The following is an 11,159-nucleotide window of genomic DNA, read 5'->3' as shown; positions in this document are numbered from 1 at the left end:
TTTTTTTTGTGGGGTTAGATGCACTCTTTATGTACTGTATACTAATTTGGGGAAAGACTGTAACTGTGATCACTTTTTATCCAAATTTTATTCTCTTTTGACTTTTTTTTTTCCTGCCACAGCACAGTGTTCACTGTATGGGAAAAATATTATTGTAAGTTGATAGACTGGCATTTTCGGAGACAGGTTTATCTTAGTTGTTTTAGGGAAAGGGGAGTGATTTGATTTTTTTTTTTTAAGATTTTTTTTAAACTTTAGTGTAATTATTAGACCCCCATAGGGGTCTTGACCCCATGGGGTCTAATAACTAATACAATACATTGCAATGCTTATGCATCACAATGTATTTACATTTTTGCAAAATATTGCACTTCTATCAGCTTCATGCAGCCTGTAATAGAAGCTAGTGCCAGACAAGCCTGGGAGCTTTAAAGGGATTCTACCATTAAACTACTTTTTTTTTCTAATTACCACGTCGGAATAGCCTTAAGAAAGGCTATTCGTCTCCTACCTTTAGACGTGGTCTCCGCCGCGCCATTCCATAGAAATATCGGTTGTAACCGGTATGCAAATGAGCTCTCTGCAGCCATGAGGGCGGGCCCCAGCGCTGAAAGGCCGATGAGCGCATCCCCATTGCTGCCCGAGAGCTCTTTCCTGCGCCGACCTCCTTCTTCTGCAGCAACTCCGCCTCTTCTGGCTTCTCTTGCTCTTGTAGTTCTATACAGGAGCATAGAGAGGCCACCCCAAAATGGCCGCCGTCCGACTCCTGTATTGAACTGCAAGAGCGGCTACCCAAAAATGGGCGCCAGCCGGCGGCCATTTTTGGGTAGCCACTCTTACAGTTCAATACAGGAGCCGGCCGCCGGCCATTTTGGGGTGGCCGCTCTTGCAGTTCAATACAGGAGCTGGCCAGCGGCCATTTTGGGGTGGCCTCTCTATGCTCCTGTAACGAACTACTAGAGCAAGAGAAGCCAGAAGAGGCGGAGTTGCTGCAGAAGAAGGAGGCAGCGCAGGAAAGAGCTCTCGGGCAGCAATGGGGATGCGCTCATCGGCCTTTCAGCGCTGGGGCCCGCCCTCATTGCTGCAGAGAGCTCTTTTGTGTACCGGTTAAAACCGGTATGTCTACGGAACGGCGCGACGGAGACCACGTCTAAAGGTAGGAGACGAATAGCCTTTCTTAAGGCTATTCCGACGTGTTCATTAGAAAAAAGGAAGTTTAATGGTAGAATCCCTTTAAATAGGATCCTGGCTGTCAGGTGAATGGATTCCCAGTCCTGGATCTTGTTCCGGGGGATGGCGTTCAAAAATGGCATCATGGAGGGTTAATACCCGCAAACAGTGCCTGCTGCAGCCATTCAGCTTTAGAATTTTTAAAAAATATGCGAATGAGGGTCAAGTACAATGAGGGCATGTTAGAGCCTCCAAGGAGCCTGTATTCAGATTAGGACCTGGCATGTCCCTTTGTACTTGAGACTCATTTGCAGACTTATAGTAACATTTTTTTTTCTAAAGAATGGAGCATTTACTAGCCAGTAGGATTGCTCATAAACACAGCTTTCTGTTTAATTCATAAATCCTGTCTTGAGTATTGCACCAAGTACCATTGGTATATAATATATAACTACTTGTCATTACAGGTGTCAACAAGGTAGGGTAAACTACTATAAAATATACAAAGTATAAAGTATGTAAAGTATATTATGAAACTGCAACATTTTTCATTATGTGTTTATGAAAGAGATTCTGTTACCAGGAAATCAATATATAACCATTCACAGTACATTGTAGGGAACATAATGCCAGTAATGTAATGTTAGTTGCATTTTTGCATGTTGCACACTAGGTGGCAGTGTGATATAAAGTGTGTTATTAACACAAGGTAATATGCTAATATACACACAGTAACTTGACTATTTATTTAGATTATATCACATATAATCTAAAAAATATTGGTAAAAATTGTGAAAGCACAAAACATTTATAGCCTTATAAGATTCTGATAACAGCTTACACTGAGCTTTGAGCTGGTTTGATAACCTGCTTCACAACTACATGTTCCTTAGTCATAGCACTTTGATGTATGTTTTAAGACGTATAAAAGGGCTGTACACTATTGTAAGGATAGGTCTTACATTTCATGGTTCTGGAAAACCTGTTTAAGGCAAAAGATGTATGGGTCTGTTTAAGGGGCTTATTTACATGACTGAATAATGGCTGCTATAAAACTCTTGAGCGTCTATGGGTCTATTCTCATGTCTATTTTTCTGTCATCAAAAATCGACAAAGATAGAACATGTAAATTTTTTCCGATACAGTTTCTATTTGTCAGCAGTGTATTGCACTGCTTCCCCTATGGAGTTAAGGCCAATGGTGCACTGGGGGTAACCCTTCAACTCCCTGGGAACACTGCATTTACTGCTCAAGTAGGTGCAGCAGTGGGAGGATCAACTCTTACTGCACAGGGTGGTAGTAGGGGTCTGATAGCTCTTCACCGGTGGCACAGAATGTAAAAGCCGATAGTACGCCAAATTCAGCACACTGTTGGCTTTCTAGCGGTGTATAAAAACAAATGTGCCCCAAATGGTGAAAGGTCCTCATTAAGGCTTCAAAATAGATTTTCTCCATATTGACAAAAGTAACATAGATAACAAAGGTATGATGTTTATGACTGCAGTGTGCTCTTTAATACGGTGGTGGTAGTTGAATATACTTGGGTGAGGTGATAGACTCCCGTTCAAGATTAAATGTGGCTCACGTGCAAAGTGTACTTTTCAAAAAGTAAAAGTGAGGAATGTAAAAAGGAGTAATTCACCTTGTTGCTGTTTATTGTTTTTTTAATGGTTTTATGTTTATGTAGTGATCATGAATGTATCACTTGGTTTTGAAGCCTAGTGCTTATGTTGTAATCCTGGCCTTTTCAGTACATTAGTAGGCCATGTTCAAAGGTTTTGGAAGTGGACACCCCACTCAGAATTTAATGTACCTTCAAATAGCCACATAATGCCCCCTTAGTGACCATGCACTAAATTGCATACATATAAAAAAAAAAGTTATTCTCCTCTGCTCCGACAGAGATGCCTGCAGACTCTGGCTGTATGATGTCCCCGACTCAGCTCTCATAGCGTGTCCCTGCCACAGACATCATCCACCTGAAGCCTGACTGATATTCAACTTTATCTGTGTCCTAAGGACACAGAGATGAAATTAGTACTTGCTGCCCAACACAGCGGGACAGCAGCCAAAATGCAGAACTGTCTTGCTTGATACTGGTAAATTGAGGGACTCCATTATTACAGGACCTTGTGCAGATGCACTATTTTCATACCTCCCAACTTTTAAAGGACAAAAAGAGGGACAAAATGAGGGCAGGCTGTAGCAAATTTAGCTCCACCCACTTCTACTTTGACTCCGCCCATTCACATCCATTTCTCATTGGGTACACCCTGCACCCCACATCTCCCCCACACCCACAGTCAACCTTGCACCCCACATCCCCCCACAGTACACCCTGCACCCTACAGTACACCCTGCATCCCACATCTCTCCCCCACACACAGTCATCCTTGCACCTCACATCCCTCCACAGTACACTCATGCACCCTACATCTCCCCCACACAGTACACCCATCCACCCCACATCCCCCCACAGTACACCCATGCACCCCACATCTCTCCCCACACCCACAGTCAACCTTGCACCCCACATCTACCCACACACAAAGTCCACCCTGCATCACGCATCCCCCCCCCCTTCCACCAGTACCTTAGACCACACATCTCTCCATCTCTTCCTGGACTGCACAGGATACAAAGACACGCCTACCTAGTCATGTGACCATCTGATGTCTGAGAGGTCCTTCTGAATACAGGAGTCAAACTTTCCCCCCTATCACTACCTGCTCTTATCCCAGTTACAACCTTTTACCTTTTATAAGAGTGGATGGTGATCCGGGGAAAGTCTGTCAATAAGTAAAACACTTCAGGGACAAAGCGGGACATGCGGTAAGCCATGTGGGACCACGGGACAGCAGTCTAAAATCAGGACTGTCCCGCAGGATGCGGGACGGTTGGGAGCTATGTATTTGACCTAAGGCTAAAGCAACCCTAGTTGGAACATTCTGCTCTGTGCTGAAGTGAATAGTCACTAGATTTTTATTACTATGTACAGCAAATCAAATACTATAGTTTCACTAACTGTATTTAGATTTGGAACTCAAAGCTCTTGGATTCCTAGGCAAAATTTGTGTGTTCTTGCTGGTTTGCTTGTATGTTATAACTTTCAGACTCCAGGGCCAGGTAGAGATTGCAACACCTATGTCTCCTATAGCTATATCTGATCAAATTGTTTTACTATAGTAACACTATAATGTTCAGGATAATTCAGCAATGTCACATTCATAATAATATTTTCTATGAAACTATTACGTGTACTGTACGTGCATGAGTATAATCCTGACCATGGTTATAATGTCTCCAGAGTATATATTAGGCATGTAAGTAGAAGAGATTTTTTTCCCATGAAAGTAAGTTATCCCTAGAGGATGACAACTAGCTCTGGAATAAGAATAAAAAGCAGCAATGGCACACCAACCTTACCAGCTCACATACAATATTGCCTCCTCAATCTCCAGTGCACACTGAGGAAAGTTTTACTTTGCTTGATCTTAAAGATAGGTGTATACTATCACTATGTAAGTTGCAAAAGTACCGTCACATAGTGACCACATAGTATTAGTTTCATCATCAAACTGCAGAATATACAGGTGACTATAGCACTGATCAGACTCAGGGCTCGTTCACATCTGCGACCCGGTCTCCGTACTTAGGTTTCCGTTTCCTGCCTAAAACACAGGCAGGATACGGAAACCTGCAGGAGACTTTCTCACCCATTCATTTGAATGGGTGAGAAAGCTGTCCGGCCGTGCACGGCGGTGAGCGTTTTGCGCTCTCCGCCGCGAAACCGGGTTTTATAATCCGGACACAGAGTCGGACATGCAGTACTCTGTGTCCGGATAAAAAAATCCGGTTTCGCGGCGGAGAGCGCAAAACGCTCACCGCCGCGCACGGCCGGACAGCTTTCTCACCCATTCAAATGAATGGGTGAGAAAGTCTCCTGCAGGTTTCCGTATCCTGCCTGTGTTTTAGGCAGGAAACGGAAACCTAAGTACCTAAGTGGCATGCAGAAGATGGAAACCATAGAACGGAGACCCCAAACGCAGGTGTGAACCCAGCGTAACACAGAGAATACATAAGTATTAGGGAATCAGTCAACTCACCTGACATGTCTGTCATAGTAAATACTGGTATTGTCCATTAAATAATAATTATGGAGCATCTTCTAGTGCATTATGTAGTTTTGTAAATTGAACCTGTACAGACGTTGGAAGGTAGAAGTAGAAACAGGCTGTTGGATATTGCAAGGGATATATAAGCAATAAATAAATCTTTCAAAGTTTAAAAAATAGAATATAATTTTTTTATTTTATTTAAAAAGCAGTCCGGTGATCATAGCATGTGCTGTAGCAGGATGCACATGATAGGATGTGCTGTTTAGTGAGTAATATGGGCCATCAGTCACATGATGAAAGATCAGCTGCCTTGTTAATAAGTTATAATAATAAGTTATAATAATGATAAGAAGCACTGAAGAAGGCTATCAACTAGAGATAAATTTGAAAAGTGAAAGTCATTAATTTGATTGATTTTTAAGAAAATACTGACATTTTTAAATCATACGTAACTGCATACTTCCTAACCGTCTCGGATTCTGTGGAACATTCCCGGATTCAGGGTCATGCCCCGCAGTCCCAGTCGGCAGGAGGTACCTCCCGGATTCAAGTCATCTGCATCCGGAGAGGCTGGGGGAAGTGATGGATCTACATGGGACTGTATGTTGGAGGAGGCTGGGGGAGGGTGGGATAGGAGTCCCTGGGGTGCCATGGGTAACGAGAGACAGGAGCTTTTGGGTTCTACTGGCATCTGATGGAGGGCAGGGGTCCTTAAACTGGGGGAGACTAGAGGGGGACATTAAAGCCAGGGGGTAGCTAGGGGAGAACATTAAAATGGGGGTAACTGGAGGAGGATATTAAACTGTAGAGTTAGCTGGTGGGGGACATTAAATTGGGGCAACTGGAGGGGGCATTAAACCGTGGGGCAGCTGGAAGGGGACATTAAACTGGGGGTAACTAGAGGGGTACATTAAACTAATGGTAACTGGAGGAGGACATTAAACTGGGGCAGTTGAAAGAGGACATTAATGTCCCCCTCTAGTTGCCCCCAGCTTAATGTCCACCTCTGGTTGCCCCTAAATTAATGTACCCCACCAACTAACCCCACACTTTAATGTCCCCCTCCAGCTGCCCTCACATTTTATTGTCCCCCATTGTTTGCCCCAATTTAATGTCCCTTACCAGCTAACTCTACAGGTTAATGTCCCCCTCTAGTTGTCCCCAGTTTAACCTGGGGCAGCTGAAGAGAGACATTAAATAGTGGGGGCAGCTGGATGGGAACATTAAACTGTGGGTGCATCAGGAGAGAGACTTTATACTGTGGGGTCAATTTTAGGAGAACATTATAATGTGGGGGCATATAATATTAGGGTTATTTTGTGGGGAGCATAAAGAGAAATGGATTGAAATGGGAGGAGTCAATTTAGAAGCTGCAGGAGCTAAATTTGCCATGGTGCGCTATGGGCGCCGCATATTTTGTCCCTCTTTCTGTACTTTGAAAGTTGGGAGGTATGTAACTGTGTGTTGTTCACTAAATGGGTGAAGTCAAAGATGCCGGACATTAGGGTTAAATTATCATTATAGCTGCAATGGTTTACAGGCATACATTGTGATAATATGGGGCACATTTGGCACAAGCCCCTTTCTTGCAACAAATTAGCAAATATATGTTATGTATCACTATCTTATTGCTGTGTGCGATTCACTCATTATCAATAACATAGCGCATGATCTATGTCATTTTTTTGTATTGCAATACCTGGTAATTGATGGAGCCAAACATTGTTATGTATTTTTCTTTTTCTTTTAATCATTTATTTATGTAACACCAGATTGACAAATCTGGTTTTGTTATTATTTTGTTTTTATCACATAGGGACCTTTGGTTTGTTTGTATCCCACTTGAAAAAGGAGAAAAACCCCGAAATGCTGTTATAGCGTCGTGTGTTTTTACTGATTACAATAAAGCTACATATATTATCGAAACTCAGGAGTCAGCGCGGTGCCTTCATACTCGTCTCTTATCTGGCATTCCCCATTCTGCACCTTGCTCGCCTCTTTCATTACATGTGGGCAAAGCAGGGTGGGCCAAGGTGGAGATGCCTCGGCCCAACATCTTTATTATAACTCAAGTCACACAGGAAATATACGCCTGTATTGATCTCTATTCTGGCGCTCAGGCAAGTGCCCGATTTCTCAAAAGGCTGGGGTCTCTTGACAAATCAGGCATGCCCTACTGTGCTCCAGGGATGTAACTCTACTACTGACTGCAGGCTTTAGTAAACCATACTTTGACCTATCTATCTGTTATACACAGATCTTCAATAAAAACAAAAACCTCTGAAGTCAAAAGTTAATAGACAGCAGTCATCTTAAGCAGATGTTTCTTTCTTGATAACAAGACAAGCATATGACCGTTCGTTTATTACCTCAGTTATGTGAAAATGCACAAAAAAAGTGCTCAGCTTGCAGAGCAAACAGTGCTAAAGGTGACTGTGGTTCATAGTCCTCAATTCACTGTAAAGTTCTGCTAATCCACCTGACTACATTCTTTTCAAAAGGAAAGAGAACAAGGGTAAAACTTGTGGTGGCCAAAGTCTGGGCAGAGTTTGTTGGAATTGAAAGAACCATAAAGCTGGAGTTCTGACAAGGTCATTGCAGTTAATCCCTACAGCAGGCTGCCCCTCTTGTGGGAGCTTGCAGAAGAGAAAAACCCTAAGAAAGGAAGGAGGGAATATATTTTTTGGAAAACATGGCCACTGCTCAGTGATGACAGCAATCTCTATAAAGCAGTATCCAGACTACTATTTTTGGGACTAAGAGTAGCACAGGCCAGTGGTGTAACAACCACTGCAACAGATGGGCCTAGAACCTGAGGGGGCTCTGTGGGCCCTGCTGCTTTTTTTTTTTTTTTAAATAGGCCGTTACCTGCTGGAGTAACCCCAGCAGGTAACAGGCACTACTTACTGTCAGTGACATGATATGGAATGCACGATGCCCCCTAGAGGGCAGAAGGAGAACAAATCCACCAGGGGAACCTTGCAAGATGGATCTCACAAGGCTCACCTGGTGGTTCCATTAGGACCAAATACGTCTGAATTGAAATTGCTATTATTATATACTGGGGTCTCTTTAGATCCTGGAGTATAACAATCGGCGGCCTGAGGGAAATGATGATACATAAAAAAACAGTGTTACTCACCTCTCATGACCTCCAGTGTGACTTCCTGCTGTCTTTTGGGCCTCTTTAATGATGTCACAGATGTCACGTGGGTCAGGGCAGCATCACGATGTATAAAGAAGCCGACGAAACCCATATCTGTGACATCATTGCTGAGGGCTGAAGACAGCAGGTCAAGAGCATCCCGATGATCAGACAGGGGTCAGACACTAGGGAGTGCCACCATGACCAGGGGAAACTGTGACCAGAGCAGAGCTGGGACTAGAAATGGGGAATGGCCTGAGAGACTGGCCACCGTCTTAGGCCTATTTTTCCAAGCCGTAGGACTGTGTGCATTGCATTTGTGAAAACATTGGTTTACTAATATGGTACAAATACATAGATCCATAGCTTCTTTCACAATTAAAGCCTTCAGATCTCCCAACAGCCTTTACAACCACAGTGCCCCAGATTTAGTAATAACTAGTCTAAACTTAGACAAGCAGTCTGAAAATGTTCTAGATTTATTACAGTGGCCATTGCTGGATGATACATTTGGTGTTAGTCTGTTTAGCCTAAGTTTATATCACCTTTTAGCTGGTCTACTTTGAATCAGAATTTTATGCAAAAATTTTTATGTATTTTGCAGTAAATGCACGCAGCCCAGAGCACCTTGTGGTAGCACCCTAACAGTTCAATGATTTGGGAAGGGGAGCAAGCAAATGTTAATCTTCTTATACACTTTCCATAATGTAGGCAATACATTCCCTGTTTCCTGGTTTTGCCTCGAAAAATGGCAGCAAAATCTGTAACAACAACATCTGCAGTTTCTTGGGTTTTAGCCTTAGGCTGCATGCACATGGAGTTACGCCAGGCTTGTAAAAATACTCATTCACAGCCGTACACGCGAGCGCAGCGGACGGCGTTACGAGCGCTCCCATTGAAGCGAATGGGAAGTGTTCGTGAGCCGTCCGCTGCGCTCGCGTGTATGGCTGTGAATCCTGACCATTGAATCCTGACCAATCAAAATCCTGACCATTGAAATCAATGGGAGCCGCTCAGGAGTTTTTTTCTGGGAGCCATTTCTTCCGGCTCCTGGAAAAAAGAAGCGAGGTGCTCATTCTTCAGGCTCAGATGAATGAGATATATGTAAGCCCATGTGGTGCCATTGAACACTACAGCTTGTCCTGCATAAAGTAAGCTCTCATACAAGCACACTGATAGAAAAATAAAGAAGTTGTAGTTTTTGTGAAAATGGAAAAACTCAAGAAAAGGTTTGGTTATTAAGATCCAAAACAGACTGGTCACTAAGGGGTTTCAAAGGCTCTGTTTTTGTTTTTTCTTAACCCATTTATGCTGGAAGTTGAAATTTTTGAGTTGTGTACTATGAGGCTGCCATTCCAATAATGGATCCACTTGGATCCTCGGACTGCATTTGGCATTGCAGATCATCCCTATCAGAGATGAGCGAGTACTATTTGAAACTCCCGTTTCGAATAGCTGGCACCCATAGGAATGAATGAATGCAGCCGGCACGCAGGGGGTTAAGCGGCCAGCCGCCGGCAAAGTCTGCGTGCCGTCCGCTTCCATTCATTCCTATGTGTGCGTGGTATTCGAAATGGCCGTTTTGAATAGTACTCGCTCATCTCTAATCCCTATTCAAGTGAATAGGCCTGAATCACAATATCAGATACAAGTCATGGACAGGAATGGAAAAGCAAATCCTTTGAGGGCCCCTTCACACGGAGTTACGCTCCGTGTATTCTGTACATTTTAAGGGTCCATTCACATGGAGTAACGTGCTGTGTGATGTGGCACATATACAGCGTGTGAGACTTTGCGCGCCGTAAAAGCTCCCATTGATTTCAGTGGGAGCCTGGATCGTATGGGAGCTTTTACGGCGCGCAAAGTCTCACACGCCGTATACGTGCCACATCACGCGGCATGTTACATCGTGTGAACTTACCCTTACACGTGTAAAAATACACGTGTAAAATGTAGTTATCCATTGAGTTCAATGGCATGTTCGTATAACGCGTGTCTTTTTTCGCGTGTTATATGCCATTGAACATGCCATTGAACTCAATGGCTAACTACATTTTACACGTGTATTTTTACATGTGTAAAATGTACAGAATACACGGAGCGTAATTCCGTTTGAAGGGGCCCTTAAATGTAAAGAATACACGGAGTGTAACTCCGTGTAAAGGGGCCCTAAAGATGTTCTCCTGCAAAGTACTGAGTATTGAATAATGTAGAGAATCTTCTGTATATATTGCTTGTTATCTTGATTCCTTGTTTTCCTCTGCTACAGTTCCTTTAAAAAAGCCTGCTTCCCTTAATCCTCTGGCTTTACAGAGACTGATGGGGTGAAGTTTTAGTAACTATATCTTTATAAATCATCAACCAGAACAACTTTATAGAGCACAGCTAATATTACCTCTATGCCAATTACCCATAGGGTGAGCATGTAGTAACTTGAATAAGAAAACCTGCAAGAATAACCTGCCACCAAGAAAAATGGTCTATGCCAGTGGTTCTCAACCTGTGGTACATGTACCCCAGGAAGTACGCCAAGCAGTCTCGGGGGATATGTGCCATGGCTGAGAACAACTGCTTTGGAATTGGTACATGATACTGGGGGGGTTAGTGATGCCCAAATCAATCACCCACCATTTTCAGTTCCTAATGCACAGTGTCTGCCAAGCAGAGGCAGATATTGGGTCAGGGCTCCCCTACAGCAACAGATTCTCTGTTCTAAATGCACAGCT

This window comes from Leptodactylus fuscus, chromosome 1 (assembly GCF_031893055.1).
Source record: "Leptodactylus fuscus isolate aLepFus1 chromosome 1, aLepFus1.hap2, whole genome shotgun sequence".
Classification (NCBI taxonomy): Eukaryota; Metazoa; Chordata; class Amphibia; order Anura; family Leptodactylidae; genus Leptodactylus; species Leptodactylus fuscus.
This window is presented reverse-complemented; position numbering follows the sequence as displayed.